Source organism: Branchiostoma lanceolatum, chromosome 4 (assembly GCF_035083965.1).
Source record: "Branchiostoma lanceolatum isolate klBraLanc5 chromosome 4, klBraLanc5.hap2, whole genome shotgun sequence".
NCBI classification, from domain to species: domain Eukaryota; kingdom Metazoa; phylum Chordata; class Leptocardii; order Amphioxiformes; family Branchiostomatidae; genus Branchiostoma; species Branchiostoma lanceolatum.
This window is the reverse complement of record NC_089725.1, coordinates 2538409-2554103: the sequence shown is the minus strand read 5'-3', so window position 1 is coordinate 2554103 and position 15695 is coordinate 2538409. Positions and strand designations below refer to the sequence as shown.

General features: G+C 42.6%; 1 protein-coding gene across 3 annotated transcripts in view; it reads right to left on the bottom strand.

The window, feature by feature from the left end:
- The window catches only part of LOC136432227 (uridine diphosphate glucose pyrophosphatase NUDT14-like), a 68907-nt gene that overhangs the window by 41467 nt on the left and 11745 nt on the right, over nucleotides 1-15695 (bottom strand). Inside the window, exon 2 of one of the 3 annotated variants that reach the window (XM_066423291.1) lies at nucleotides 479-830. The exons of the other annotated variants lie outside the window; for them this stretch is intronic. The gene's annotated coding sequence lies outside the window, so the exon portion shown is untranslated. The remainder of the gene's footprint in view (nucleotides 1-478; nucleotides 831-15695) is intronic. 3 annotated transcript variants of the gene reach the window in all.

The following is a 15695-nucleotide window of genomic DNA, read 5'->3' as shown; positions in this document are numbered from 1 at the left end:
TTACCAGGACCCCCCCTCCCCCACGCAGATCCTCACAGATGAAGTTTATGTAATTCATAACAATTTTAAAGAATACATACGATCCTTACTATTAGCAAAACATTCCGTGAGATTGGCATGTTTCTAGTGGTTCATATGAATTTTGTAGAATGCTGGTAGGGCATGACAAAGATTTATAAACATAAAAGTTTATACCAGGGAAATTTTTCCCAGGCCAGTCGTTGCTTCTTCAACGTCTTAGTGTGGGCTAATCAGCACTGTCTGAGGTGGTTAGGGATTTAATACCTCTGCAGTCACATCTAAGACAAATACTTCAGCTCTGTGCTCTCTACAGTTGCGGCCTGGCTTTCTTCAACTAACAAGAATGTATCCTGATCTGTTGGCTTTTATAAGCTCCCAAACATGCAAACATTGCAACTTGATCTGCACTGTAGAGATGTGAGGGAGTTATGTTGGACCACTGGGCCCTGTTCACAACCTGCCAGATGCCCCTTGTTATCTGCAGTCATCACCCCATTTCCGCCAGCTCCTGACTGCTTCCTCCCCCCCTGTCAGGACTCTTCAGGTTCAGGGGGCAGGGGAGGGGTTCATCCTTCCCCACTGTCTGCCATCTGTCACCATGCTCACTTAGCAGCCCAGGGACAGGTCACCCAGGGGTGAATCTCACCCCTCCATTCCTCCAGGCCAGGACCACCACAACAAGGATGTAGTCAGACTCCACACAATCAAAGGCAGTAGAAAAGAAAACCTCCCAGCTTGCCTGCCCAGGTCTGCCCTGGGGTGGCTGTGGGGCGGCTGGCTGCTGTTTGGGGGCCTGTGTTCCCACACACCTACACAACCATATCAAATCAGGAGAAGACAAGAGCACATGAAATCTCCAATCTGGACATTCCACATACTCCCAGTAGTCAAGCTGGCTGGAGGTCTTGTTACAGTGTATGACACTGGTTACACACCTATGTTCCGAACACCCTATGTTCCGAACGCCCTATGTTCCGAACGCCCTATGTTCCGAACGCCCTATGTTCCGAACGCCCTATGTTCCGAACGCCCTATGTTCGGAACGTAGGTCGTTCGGATTGCAGCGCTATTTGCTGTTCATCTAAATGAGGCCCGTGAACTTGAGAAAGTGATTAGGACACTCTGGGACATAGAGTACCTAATGCAAGTATCAAATTGTACGGGCCGGATTTAATAAACGAGCCACGGGGGGTCTTACCCTTCAAGAGTGGGTAGGAAAGGGGACTTATAAAGGCTTCCTCAACGGATTGCAGCGCTATTTGCTGTTTATCTAAATGTGGCCCGTGAACTTCAAAATGTGATAAGGACACTCTGAAACAAAGAGTACCAAATGCAAGTGTCAAATTGTACGGGCCGGATTTAATAAACGAGCCACGGGGGTCTTACCCTTCAAAAGCGGGTAGGAAAGGGGTACATATAAAGGCTTGCTGGACGGATTACAGCGCTATTTGCTCTTCATCTAAATGAGGCCCGTGAACTTGAAACAGTGATTAGGAAACATTGGGACATAGAGTACCTAATGCAAGTATCAAATTGTACGAGCCGAATTTAATAAACGAGCCACGGGGGGTCTTACCCTTCAAGAGCGGGTAGGAAATGGGACTTATAAAGGCTTGGTGGACGGATTGCAGCATATTTGCTCTTCATCTAAATGAGGCCCGTGAACTTCAAAAAGTGATTAGGACACACTGGGACATAGAGTATCTAATGCAAGTATTAAATTTAACGGGCCGGATTTAATGAACGATCCTCGGGGGTCTAACAGTCAAAAGCGGAAAGAAAAGGGTACACAAAAAGGCTTGCTCAACGGATTGCAGCGCTATTTGCTCTTCATCTAAATGAGGCCCGTGAACTTGAAACAGTGATTAGGACACTCACTTATTGCCATTTGCCCCAATGTTGTGGCCTAGTGTCGTAATAAACATTGTATCCTCTCATGTTTCCAGGGGAATATTATGTAAAAACGAACTTTTTTGTTGATTCTTAAACTTAAGCTGTGCGTGAATGCGTGTGGGGGTCATCATGATCCATAGAGCGGCATGGAAGGTTTTCAACTTAATAAGTACGATCTGTAAAAGGCTACAAGCATTAGCCAAAGTTCAATACTTTTTCAAAAATCAGTCTCGGGAATGTTCCGTGTTTATGATACACAAAGTTTAATTGTCCGTTGTCCTGACTGAGCCAGAATGCATCACCTGTTGAAAAACGCGTTTTCGTAAATCAAATTTTCTCAGTGATTTATACGTCTTACCGTTGAGGTCGACATGATACAAGCTGGGAGTTTGTCCTAGTAGCCTATGTCTCAACTGATTCCTCAAATTAGGTCCCTTTTTATGCCTGTCGCAAGTTTTTAACTTAAACTTACGTTACGAAGAAGGATGACTAGAAATTTGTAACAAAAAGTGATTTCACCAAATTCTTCATGTAACCGATTTCGATATCATCGCAAGATTCTTTTATGGTTTTGAGAATTTATGAGACATTCTTGAGATTTTATGAGACAATCTTGATTTTTTTTCAAAGCATCTTGAGATGCTATAAAAGGTATTGGGATGTTCTGAAAGCATCTTGGAAAATCTTGAGACTTTTTCTGTTCCATCTTGAGAATTTATGAAACATATTGAGATGACTATAAGACATCTGAAGAATGTCTCATAAAATCTCAAGATTAAACATAAAGTCTTGAGACCATTGGAATAAATATTCAGATTTTGTCATTTTCAACGAATCGTGATTATGATCCGTTGTGTAACAGAAAAGTGTTTCACAAAATATTGGATATGTCCCTTAAGCTTGAAACGGTCAGAAGTGTTCATCCCAATAATAATCTGCTCGCTGTTATATGTTTCAAACGGGCACACTGGAAGTCATGCCAAGAAATTGTAAAAATATTCGGAAGGTGAAGATAATTTGTTAACGCTACAAAAAAATCCAACAATTTTCATTAATCATCACATTTCAACCCTCAACTCGTATTTGTAAACAAGACTGACGCCAGCAACCTTGTGAGTTTAAAGGTCGTTGGACCGTGAAGGCTCTCAAGTTCGGGATATTATGGAAATGGAAGGATTGTGCTCAAATGAAGACCTTTATTTACAATTCAATTGCAAGTCTTATTACATAATCATCACATCATTAGTACGAAATAAAAACAGACATCGACTGTAGGAACATTGCGCTGGGGATAAATCTGGGTTACCCCCATCGCGTATCGTTCGTTCCGTCCTGCGAAACACAATTTCTATTACTATTTCTAAATACTATTTAAATTTCCCGTACAATTTGACACTCGCATTAGGTACTCCATGTCCCAATGTGTCCTAGTCACTTTTTGAAGTTCACGGGCTACATTTAGATAAAGAGCAAATAGCGCTGCAATCCGTCCAGCAAGCCTTTATAAGTCCCCTTTCCTATCCGCTCTTGAAGGGTTAGACCCCCTCGTGGCTCGTTTATTAAATCCGGCCCGTACAATTTGATACTTGCATTAGGTACTCCATGTCCCAATGTGTCCTAATCACTTTTTGAAGTTCACGGGCCTCATTTAGATGAAGAGCAAGTAGCGCTGCAATCCGTCCAGCAAGCCTTTATAAGTCCCCTTTCCTACCCGCTCTTGAAGGGTTAGACCCCCTCGTGGCTCGTTTATTAAATCCGGCCCGTACAATTTGATACTTGCATTAGGTACTCCATGTCCCAATGTGTCCTAATCACTTTTTGAAGTTCACGGGCCTCATTTAGATGAAGAGCAAGTAGCGCTGCAATCCGTCCAGCAAGCCTTTATAAGTCCCCTTTCCTACCCGCTCTTGAAGGGTTAGACCCCCTCGTGGCTCGTTTATTAAATCCGGCCCGTACAATTTGATACTTGCATTAGGTACTCTATGTCCCAATGTGTCCTAATCACTTTTTGAAGTTCACGGGCCTCATTTAGATGAAGAGCAAATAGCGCTGCAATCCGTCCAGCAAGCCTTTATAAGTACCCGTTCGGAACATAGGGCGTTCGGAACATAGGGCGTTCGGAACATAGGGCGTTCGGAACATAGGTGTGTCCCCTATGACACTACCTCAAAACAGCCACATGTCTCCAATTTACCCCTTTACCCTCCTGACCTTTGTGTGTAGATGGGTTTGCGGAAAAGGCTGGGCTGTCAACCTGGCCTGGCTAGCTGGCCTGTCTACCCCCAGGCTACTCAGATCTCCCCATTCATATCCCCACAAATGGTCAGACACGTATGCAGCTGCGCCCTCTAGCGGAATGCATCCAAACTACACCCAGTGTATGGTATAGCATATAGCGTATTGACCAGAAATCTACAAGTAAAGTAGAAATAAACTGATCTAGATATTTGTTTACAGTACTTATGTGAATTTCTAAGGATATGCAAGCAGATAAACAGTAACAATGAAGGAGAAAGAAACGGTTCTCGTGGTTGGTGTTGCGAACAGCGATACTACGTAGCATTTTGGCACCACATGTAAAATTGTGGCACTATAACAAGATTTTACTATTACAAAACGCGGCCGAAAATTTCCAATAAACAGCTAAGACTTTCACTTTTCCCCGCGCTAACCAAGAGTTGTACTTCGATCTGCACTGAACTGCTGTCCTGTTGAAACCGCGTTCCTTCAGGCCCTTGGCGATTTCATCGAACACCTCCTGGTTCCGATGAATGCCATCAAGTTTCCGCTGGACCTCCTGATCACCCCAAATAGATATTTGTTAGAACCTGACTTAGATCATGACAAGCTGTTATGATTAAAAGACGCGGCCGAAAATCCGATTGACAGCCAAAAACTTTCACTCCTTCCCGCGTACCCCAATGTACAACGTCATAAACATCAATGTGAACCGGTTCCGTAACGCTTTTGCGTTTATGATGACAATGCCCCGAAACCGTTTTACTCTGAACCGTTATAGACTACCTCGCAAGGAGGTTCAGAGTAAAACGGAACGAAACCGTTACGGAGCGTAGTAAACAAGTTCACAAGTAAAACGGTTTACTTTGCTGAAACAGTTCGAAACGTTTTACTTTTTCAACCATGAAAGGGGCCTAGCTGTCATCTTCTCAGCACATAGCTCATACCGGGACAGGCCCAGGGAAGCCACAGAGCTTCCACACTACTGTAATTGTCAGGTTTCAATTCACAGTAGGGGGAAAATGGAGTGTTCATGGTGGTTTTACTTTTGAGGTTGAAACAAGTACTCTCCAAGCAGAGGAGGGGTTTCGGCTGGTTTTTGACGTTTCTCTTTTTGTTGTTGTCTATAAACGGTTTATAGAGAAGAAAAAAACATGACAAAGTAGAAAGCCCGACAAAAATACCTAAATACATGTCAAAAACCAGCCGAACCCCTCCTCTTCTTGGCGAGTAGAAATAAGTGGGTAGGCGGGCAGATGAAAGAACTATTGTTTTAAGTTTGCCATGAAGAGGTTAACCACAAACATTAAACCACTGCATAAATTTCCATCTTAATCATCAGTATATGGTCAGGTCTAGAAATGGTTTAGGGTCCTGCAGTTCCCCTCAGCAGGAGAAAACACACATTCCACTCCCAGTCCTGGGACCCATCAGCGCCTCATCATTTGTCCTGTCTTATTAGATGCTTCTTGGCTCTGCTTGATGGCCTGAATCCAACTATAGCCTTTTTTTTTTCCTACTACACCTTATTATCATGGATCACTGATGAGCTTCACACCTGCCTGATGTGAGAAGGTATCTCCAGTGTTATCAGCACCTAGACACCACATCTAGCAAAACAATAGATGTTAAACAAAGACAACAACAACAACTGTTATCTTTTAGCACATACTGTTTGTTGTTGCTCTGTTCATCAGGAGCAACTTGATTAAACCCCTAGGATCCTGATACTATTGATAGTATGAAAGATCTTTGTCTTTCAATATCACCGGCACCAAAGAGATGAACTTGAAGCCAGCGGAACCCAGCACCTATACTATAGGCTGTAGACCCTGTCAAGCGAAATAATGTTATATAGTTGGACAACAACAACTATCTACTTGTCACAGGGGTTTCTCAAGCATTCAGTGTCACTGTCTGTCACTGTGTGACTTTGGACAGCTTGCTTTCAATCTTTAAATCTGCAACCTAGCAGACAATATGCCAAGTTACATACCAATGCGACAACAGGATCATGAGTTCTAGCTGTGAACGTGCGCACAACATCTTTCCTAATACTAGTAATAGTCCTTCAGGAGGTCAACCTCCTTCACATAGTAATAAATCAACCCAAACATTTCAAGATTTACAGTATTATGGTAGGCACAGGAGGACCTAAGGTCTACAGTCTAGTTGGTCTGTGCCAGCACAGGTACCGTGCAGGTCAAGCCAGTAGTGCAGACTCTCATCAATTACATGCCCAATGAGATCTAATGACCTGTTGCCTCCTGCTGTATCCAGAGTATGCACCCAAACTCTGTAGACAGCCACAGACCCATACAACAATGAGTTTGGTTAAAGGTAAGGTAACTCCGTCCTGAAGGGTAGTTTGGGATGTCAACTATCACTACACAATGTACCACATTGTTCTATGTGGGCAGGTGGGCGCACATCCATGCTGAAAGAACCATTGTCTTCTGCCACCCTTGTTTGTGGAAGAGTTTGGCCTTTGTAGAGCTTGTAGACTCTTGGCAGGTGCAGTGGAGTATGGATAATCATGGTTTTCCCAGTGTGAAGGGGTCAGCTCTCATAAACCCAGACATCCCACCAGAGTATTTAGCACATCTAGCGTTCCCTATCCCCTAGTGGGGAAGTGTTGGCTCTGGAATGGGGGGTAGGTCAGGAGGCCAGGGTGTAGTGCTAGGACAAGGCCATTCCTTAATTGGCAGGAAGCGATATTAAAGACCAACCAATGATCATACCATATTCCCCCCAGGGCTTTGGACACCAGCACACATGACCTGTCAAGGATATTAGAAGACCACACAGGTGTAGAGTGGGCAACAACAAGGCTCACATGGATTTGATAATGCTACCTTGTCACACTGCTAGTCTTGGTAATTGTGTATTCCAGTTTACTACTGTTTGGCTAAAGTTGGTACATACAAATAAATACAGGTTTAATAGAAAAAGTGCACTGTTACCACGGCTGAGACTTATACAAGGGCCTGCATGGGGGGTAGTGATTACGAATTAGGCAAACATGTTGCCGCTGATTACGAATTACGTTAAATTCTTAGAGCTGATTACGAATTACGTTAAATCATGAGGCTCCCTAACCGACCATAACCGACCGCTCCTAGCGGAAAACATAGGGTTTTCTGAGTGGCTCGGAGCCCATTTCTAGACATTTAGATATGTGTTTGGAGGTTCTGAAGGGGATCACATTTTTTTCCCCCGGGCCCTCCCCCTTGTCAACTTTTTTCCCCAGGCCCTCCCCCAAGGTCAACTTTTTTTCCTGCTGTGGGTGGTGCATGAGCACTCCTAGCAAGAGAATCTGGAACTGCACAGTGCACACAAACGTTCCATTGATCAAGGCCCTTGACTGATGCAAAACATGTGACTAATTACAGTTCTAAAACAGTCAGCAGTTAGGCCCACTTCACACCCAGCTTTTCGCGACAGCGGTAGTGGCGACAGCAATATTGGCGTCTTCAAATTTTTCCCCGACAAGTGGTCGCCCGACGGCTCAGCGGGAGTCCCCGACAACTTCAAAGTGCATATAAAGAGGACACGTTGGGCTCACGACAGTTGGAGGTCAGGGTTTAGGCAATTTAGCCTGGAATCCAAACCTATTATAGCTCCCGAGTCTCCTCTCCGCATATAGCGCAGGCTAATTGAAATGTGCTTCTCGTCATCCTGAACCGCTTGTAGAACTCCGTATCACAAATTTCTGACAAAAGGTCGCTGGTACCTTTACATAATGCCATATCGCCCGGTGGGTAGGATCGCCACCTCATGCCAAAGTAATGGCAGCGAGGAGGTAAGCAGGGTGGATTCTGGCTGGGCGACGTCTCAATAACATCTCAGTCGTCTCCTGCGCCTAGCCTTGCTCATGTTGGATAAGACGCGAATGAGATACATTAAGTAGCTAGCGCAATTTACCTTATAATACCGCGCGAAATCTGACTCCCACGCATTACGTCCAATTTGGCCAATCAAAAAGATTGCAAAAAAAATATAATACATGTACTCGCAATAACCAGATTTTTTGTGCCTCACTATCAATATCTTATCTCTATGTGTACGAAATTTCTTTTAAATACAAGTTACTGATGTTGAGTTAGAGCGTGATTAACACGCCCGCCACGCTAGCTGCGTCCGCCGCGGGCCGATTTCAGCAAAGCGCGGAGACCGAATTTCCGGCAGGTCAAACTAGTATTATGGTCGGTATAAACGTCACGAATACATTCTTGAGGATTCTAGGAGCATTTTGGCGGGTGCTGCAAATTTCTATGTGCAAGGTAAGTCTATTTATGACTATTTTAAAAACTTTGGTCACGTTTGTCGCCCCTTAAGTTTTCAGTATCCAGGAGTTTTGTTGATGAATCAATGAGTTCAGCTTGAGGTGTCTGATATCAATTCATTTTGTCTGTATTATCAAAGCACTTGTCAATATTTCTTGTAGAGTATAGTAGGTCCCATAAAAGATTTTGTCATCTTTTCCTGGTGGTTTGTTGCCTTGCACTTATTGTCTATATATGCTTAGGTGTGTCTTGAGGGTCAACCCTGATTTTCTTGTCCTGACTGGGAGAAACCTGTGATGACAGTTGACTGCTGTCCAAGAATTATTCTGAGAATATGTGAATTTTAAAAGAGATTTTTCCAATTTAAGGCAGTGATTCTCTTCTAGCTTTTGAATTTGATGTACAGAGGTCTGATTTAATGCTCAAGTATAGCAAGAGCAATCAGTGCCAATAATTATTCTGAGAATATGTCAGTTTTAAAAGATTTGCTTCTAACTTTTGAATTTGATGTACAGAGGTCTGATTTAGTGCTTAAGTTTAGCAAGAGTAATCAGTGCCAAGAATTATTCTGAGAATATGTGAGTTTTAAAAGATTTGTTCTATATATGTTGTGACAACTACCTGTTCCACTTTTGGTTTGCATTAGAAATGCATAGGCCAATATGTAGAAATGGCCTGTGTTATACATTTCTTCCTAATATTAATAATATGCAAATGTGCTAATTAGTCATTAATCAACAATACCAGAGCTTACAGAGATTATCTATTTGCTAGACATGTGACAACTATCAGTTGTTATATTTGATATACAAAGTGGTAGTAGAAACTGCAGAAGAAGAGCAAATTTACCTAAATAGTATGTGAATATGCTAATTAGAAATTAGATAAGTAGTTATAATGACTAATTTGCTGGTCATGTTGTGGAAGCTGACACTTGCATAAGCAAATTTTGTGCCAAGAACTTCTGTGAAACATTAAAACTTGACTACTCCAAATGCATACTATTGTTGTGAAGATACTCCCTGAGGTGCCATATCAGACCCATCAGACTAAAAATGTCAAAATTTATTCTTTCTAAATTCAATATCTCAACACATATTTAATATGATTTGAAATCTGAAAACGGCATTTCTTTCGGGCACTGAGATCTTTAATTTAAGCTCAAGTACAGTGTGGTATAGAATAATTAAAAAACTCCTGTTCTAGCTACAAAAAGAAAAACATCTGAAACATTTTGATTCCGCGAGTTCTGTCAAAGGTCACAATGGGCCAGGTTAGGTCACTACCGCAATCTAAGTGCCGTGAGTGTTCTGCCAGATTTCAGGGCAGTGTGTCTAAAGATGTTGCAGCAAAGACGTCCCGACAGCGGGAAACATCGCCGCTGTCGCAAAAAGCTATGTAAAGTGGGCCTTAGTAACTTAGTGTCTGCAGATGGATTTGAGGGATGATTGAGAGCATCTTGAATGGCTTTATAGTTTATAGGCTTTATAGTTTATACTCTTCATGCAGAATCTTATATCTTGAGTCTTGACCTGCATGGATCAACTACTCCTCTACTTTTGAGAATACTGCAGTTTGCCTGCAATGTTGGTCTTTCTGGCTTTGGACTGTTCAAATGGTCGAGAAAGAAAACAACAAAGTGAGATGATGTCAGGGGAGCTCAAAAAGAAAGATGAATATGAAAAGCAAAGTTTGGAAGACGGCTTGTGATCTCTAGATAGATCCTCTTTGTTTTCGTTATCTCCTTTGTAAAATAAAAACATAACTAGTCACTCACTTTCTATAACGGTAACCGTTATAACTTTTACATTGCTAAAGGAAATGGTGCAATTAGACTGCTACCATTTCTCTTGTCATACAACAAGTCCTTATAACATTTGATTGCAAACCTCTTTTAACAATACCCTGAACACATTCTGTCACTAATATTTTATAAAAACTGTGGCACCCAGATCCAGGAACTCCTTTGTGGATTTATCACCAGACCAGTAGCTGTTAGGGTGGCTCAATCATGCACCTAGTAATCTATTTTCAAACTGCAGGTTACAAGAATGTAGAGATTAAAATTAGGGAGACCAAGCTTAAGCCACTTGCCATAGAGTGCTACCTGGACAATACACTTAACACCTAGAAGTAAAAGAAAAGTTTAGGTCTAAGTGAAAGTGATCTCGAATCAGTTTAGCACAAATTATCTAAATGAACAGTTGAGCTTATCTTCCACTGGTCATGACAGAGAAGACAGACGCTAGCGTATTTACAGGTTAATTGTATGGTTTTTTTTACACAATGAACAGTGGCACACAGCTCAACGTCCTGTCCTAATCATAAGGACTGCAACCCAGTATACGTAGTGTGCATGTGTGCATGTCGGGTGAATGACTACAGCTAGGGTTTGAACTCCCAACCTCTTGGGCCAGAGGCAGGGTCACTAAACACTTCAGTGGAAGAACAAACTGCTAGACATAAAATTACAGCACATGTTTAAGTGACAGATCCTCTCTGTGGTTATCCCCATGATATGTTATGCCTGAAAGTTAAGGTCTCATTCATGAGTTTTTCCGCCCCATAGGCTTACATGTTATAAAACGTGTTTTACATGGGCGCGTTCGTAATGAAGCTATAGGAAATGCACCGATGTCATTCATTCTCTGTTGAGCTCATCTACCCTAGATCATTTGAAAAAATTGCCAACTACCAGTTGGCATACAATACCTTTTTATGGCAATTAAAAACGGCACTTAGCTAGACCCCCTAAATAGGCACTTTCCAGCTGAAAGTGATCGACCGAATTACCGCCAATGTCCGGCTGTGGACGTCCGACCTCGCGCGCGGCTGCCGAACTTTACCTTTTAATTTCTTCCGTTACGAACAAGCTTTCATCAGTTTGACGCTTGATATCAGCTGGCCTAGCTAAAAGGGATTTTTACACCGATATAGACACATGTACATGCAGCCGTTCATTTTTTTGGGCAACGGACTCTTTTAGGGTACCCACTCGGAGTAATACATAAATGAGACCTTAAGTATAATGTATTAAGTCAATAATGATTAAAACGAAAGAAAACTATCTTCTCCATCATCCTTGAAAGTTCGGGTGTCTCACGTCGACGCATTGGCCGTTGACACCTGTGAAAAGCATGAAGCGCCCCCTAGCGGACGCGGTTCAGGAGAGAACAGATTGTGCGGCTTTTAGTGATTCTGGGCTTCAAATTACGCCCATGCTGGCAAGCAAGCGTCTTTTTGAGCTTGGCTGATATGCGATCAAAGGCGTACAGGACTAGACAACGACTCAAAGTGCTGCTTTGTGCGCAGCCTGGCTGGGTAGACTCTGAAAGAACGAGGATGGAATCTGGGTACAGACACAAAGACGGCCGTCGGAATCGTCCTAAGATACACAATTAAGGCAAGATACACGAATAAGGCATGGGAGAAGGGGGGGGGGTGTCGCCGTCAGCCAAAGTGTATTCCATAGCCTTTTACTTGACACGGAGCTTACGTCTGGAAGTGTATTGCAATATGCTAGCTTGCGTACGCGTCAGCTGCAGTTTTATAGTGAGGTACGTGCGTCGTTGTGCCTGTTGACACCTAATTTCCCAACACAAAACGCAACAGAAGGAACAGAAGGATGCTCTATTTCGTGTATTTACGATCTGAAACTTTAGTCTTCTTTCAAATGGCTTCTATTTCTAGCAAAGCATAATACAATGAAAAAAACAATAAAAACACCCCTCAAAAATGTAGACTAGTCCGTTGCCATGGCAACTTGCGGTCAGAAAATGCGGGGTGACGCCGGGTTATCAATCGTTTTGAAATTTACGCTCCAGCGCTAATCGTTGATTTCTTATGAATATTTTTCATTTTTATTTAAGGTCTCATTCATGAGTTTTTCCGCCCCATAGGCTTACATGTTATAAAACGTGTTTTACATGGGCGCGTTCGTAATGAAGCTATAGGAAATGCACCGATGTCATTCATTCTCTGTTGAGCTCATCTACCCTAGATCATTTGAAAAAATTGCCAACTACCAGTTGGCATACAATACCTTTTTATGGCAATTAAAAACGGCACTTAGCTAGACCCCCTAAATAGGCACTTTCCAGCTGAAAGTGATCGACCGAATTTCCGCCAATGTCCGGCTGTGGACGTCCGACCTCGCGCGCGGCTGCCGAACGTTACCTTTTAATTTCTTCCGTTACGAACAAGCTTTCATCAGTTTGACGCTTGATATCAGCTGGCCTAGCTAAAAGGGATTTTTACACCGATATAGACACATGTACATGCAGCCGTTCATTTTTTTGGGCAACGGACTCTTTTAGGGTACCCACTCGGAGTAATACATAAATGAGACCTTAATCTTCAAATGAGCATACTGTATATCCTACAAAAGTAGAGTGTCTTAGCACGGTGTTAGGCCTGTCACTTGAGTATCAAGGCAGACTGTGAGTGTAGTAGCATGGGACCCACACCACAAAGATCACATCACAAAATATAAAATCAAAGCTGTTCAAAAAAGAGCAGCTAGATTTGGGTCCCCCCAAAGTGCGAAATGGAACGAAATGGAACGAAATAGAACACAGGGGTTTTTCTAGAAAATAATGACAAGAGGGAGCACACTGTGTCGAGGGAGCGAAGCGACCGAGGGGGGGATGGTGTGGAAGGGGGGTTGTCCCCCTTCCACGGTGTGAAGCCTTTGAAAAATTGCAGCTTAAATGGGACATTCTAAGGCTATCTGAGAGAGAAATTTTAGCTCATGAAACTTCAGAAATCGTAGAGTTAGTTCAAAGTTAGTTGTTCAAAATGGAAGAAAAAATAATAATTCCAGATTAAAATTGTGAAAGAAAAAAATATTTTTCCACTGCAAAATCAATTTTTTTGAAAGGAAACCAATAAATATAAAATTAGATTTTTGTTACGTTTGAGTCCAACACAAATTTCATAGTCTAAAATTTAATGTGATTTAAATCACATTAAATTTTAGATCATGAAAAAAAATTACAAAAAAAAGAAATTCTTTAACTTCTCCCTGATGGCCTTTTCCTCATACTGCTTTTCCATTTAAGTTTTGGCATTGTGGCAAGCATACTAGTATGTCTGTCCCTTCATGATCTGAACAAGGACCTGGCATGCCTGGACTTCATTAGCGGCAGGTCCGCGAGGCTGATATGTACAGCGGGGTCCTTTTCAGCTTTTGGGACACCCGAATCCCTCAGCTGAAACATTACGATCTAGCCATCTTTATCCAATTTGCGGCAGAAAAAACGTCATCTCATTTCTGCAATGGATAGACCTTTGCCTTTTTCCATTTTATACTGTGGGATGATATCTTTAGATGCTCAAATGTCAACAAAAACAGCTCGTAATCTCTCTAAACTGAAGAAGAACTGTCGGTGCAAGTTCCCGGCGGCTGTGGGTGAAAGGTCATGAAGTCTCGGGAAGTCTCGCTATCTAGGTCAGCTGACCTTGCATGTAAGCTATATCAAATCTCGCGAGAGCAGCTGACACCAAAACAAGAAGAAACATGGCGCCTCGGTTGGAACAAATGTCATTTCGATCGTGTTTTGCACCGTCTAAACGGTGCATCTACCGCAATAGGAATATTTTGGACTATTTATAACATGTTTTATGATCTGATACATTGTCTTGTGGTGGTGCTGGGATATTTTTACGGAGTAAAGATCGTTTTCGGGAAAGATTGCATGTTGTATGGCAGCATGTTGTTGGAGAGTAAGAACATGGCCCAAGTGCGACCAGGGTTCAATCGGCATTTTGACAAGAGGGCGCAGGCCGGGAACAAGAGGGCGCGCCGCCCCTGTTTCCCGATTTAGAAGAAACTCTGGAACAAACTAAAACATATGTAACATTATGAAATGAAATACCAGTAGATAGCGAAATATAAGGAACGTAACATTCACAGTAGACGGGAACAGGCAGCAAATACGTTGTATGTCACATTTTTATTCCGTCAAAAGCAGAGCTGAAACTGGCCAGTTTCAAATCTGTTCTTCGGGAACTTAAATCAACAACTTACATTTAACGTTTGTGTTGTGCACAAATTCTTAACATTCCTATTGAAACCAACATTTCTGTGCTGTGGTGGCTATGCTGCAAAGGTACCGTGGTCACGGGTTTCTCACTGGGCGCCAAGTAACGAACGGGTGAACAAAGTGGCATCGTCACTGGACATCCAGCACAGAAGAAAGTTCGTCTAGAGGGCGCAGCTGCATACATGTCTGACCATTTGTGGGGATATGAACGGGGGGATCTGAGTAGCCTGAAGCGGTAGACAGGCCAGGCAGACAGCCCAGCTAGCCAGGCCAGGTAGACAGCCTAACCTTTTCCGCAAACCCCTCTAGAACCAAGGTCCTTGCTAAAACAAGCTGACTGTCCTCTCCAGGGATAAGTCTCCCAACAATACAATTTTGTACATGAGTTGGTTTTTCTATTCGTTTCAAGTAATGTTTCATTGTGATATTAACGTTAGATCAGATTTGAACCTTTTTCTAAAATGAAATAAGCTAGTTCGGAGTTGTTACTACGCATGTGCAGTGTCAAAGGTGAAGGCCCCCGGCTCGTATACAGTGCTCGCCTGGACATTGTCTAGATTTGCATAACAACTGTCTAGATTTGCATAACAACGCCCCGACTGGCTTTGTTCACATCTGGGGGGCCTTCACCTTTGACACTGCACATGCATAATAACAACTCCGAACTAGTTTATACTATGTTACAGTTCCAAAATAAATGTTTGTATTTCTTCGCGATCGTCCTCCCCGCACAGAGAACGTTTCGAAGAACATTTGATATTACAAATATAACAACCGTTAGGATAGCCGTGGCGACTAACGAAGGGTGTTTTTGCTTGATATCACATATACTTTTTGCTTGATATCACATATACTATCCCTTAGTATATGTAATATCAAGCAAAAACACCCTTCGTTAGTCGCCACGGCTACCGTTAGGACATTCTGTTTGTGGCAAAAACTTATGTAAGAGTCCTACTTGCGGAGTCATAATAATGTACTGGGTCCATTGTGATTTTGTACCCTGCAGGTAACGTTGGGTAACATAAATTCGCGGGGTACTTAAATTCGCCATTTTTTGAAACGGTGTATTTTAGGGATATGTGCTAGATGCAAAATCAGTTATAACGCCAGCAATGCAAACCGGATAGACTAACGTATTCAGAACACTGGCTGAAAAGCTTCGATAACCATGCATTAGAAGTTGGCTACGTCAAAAACTCTCCGTCCCTTA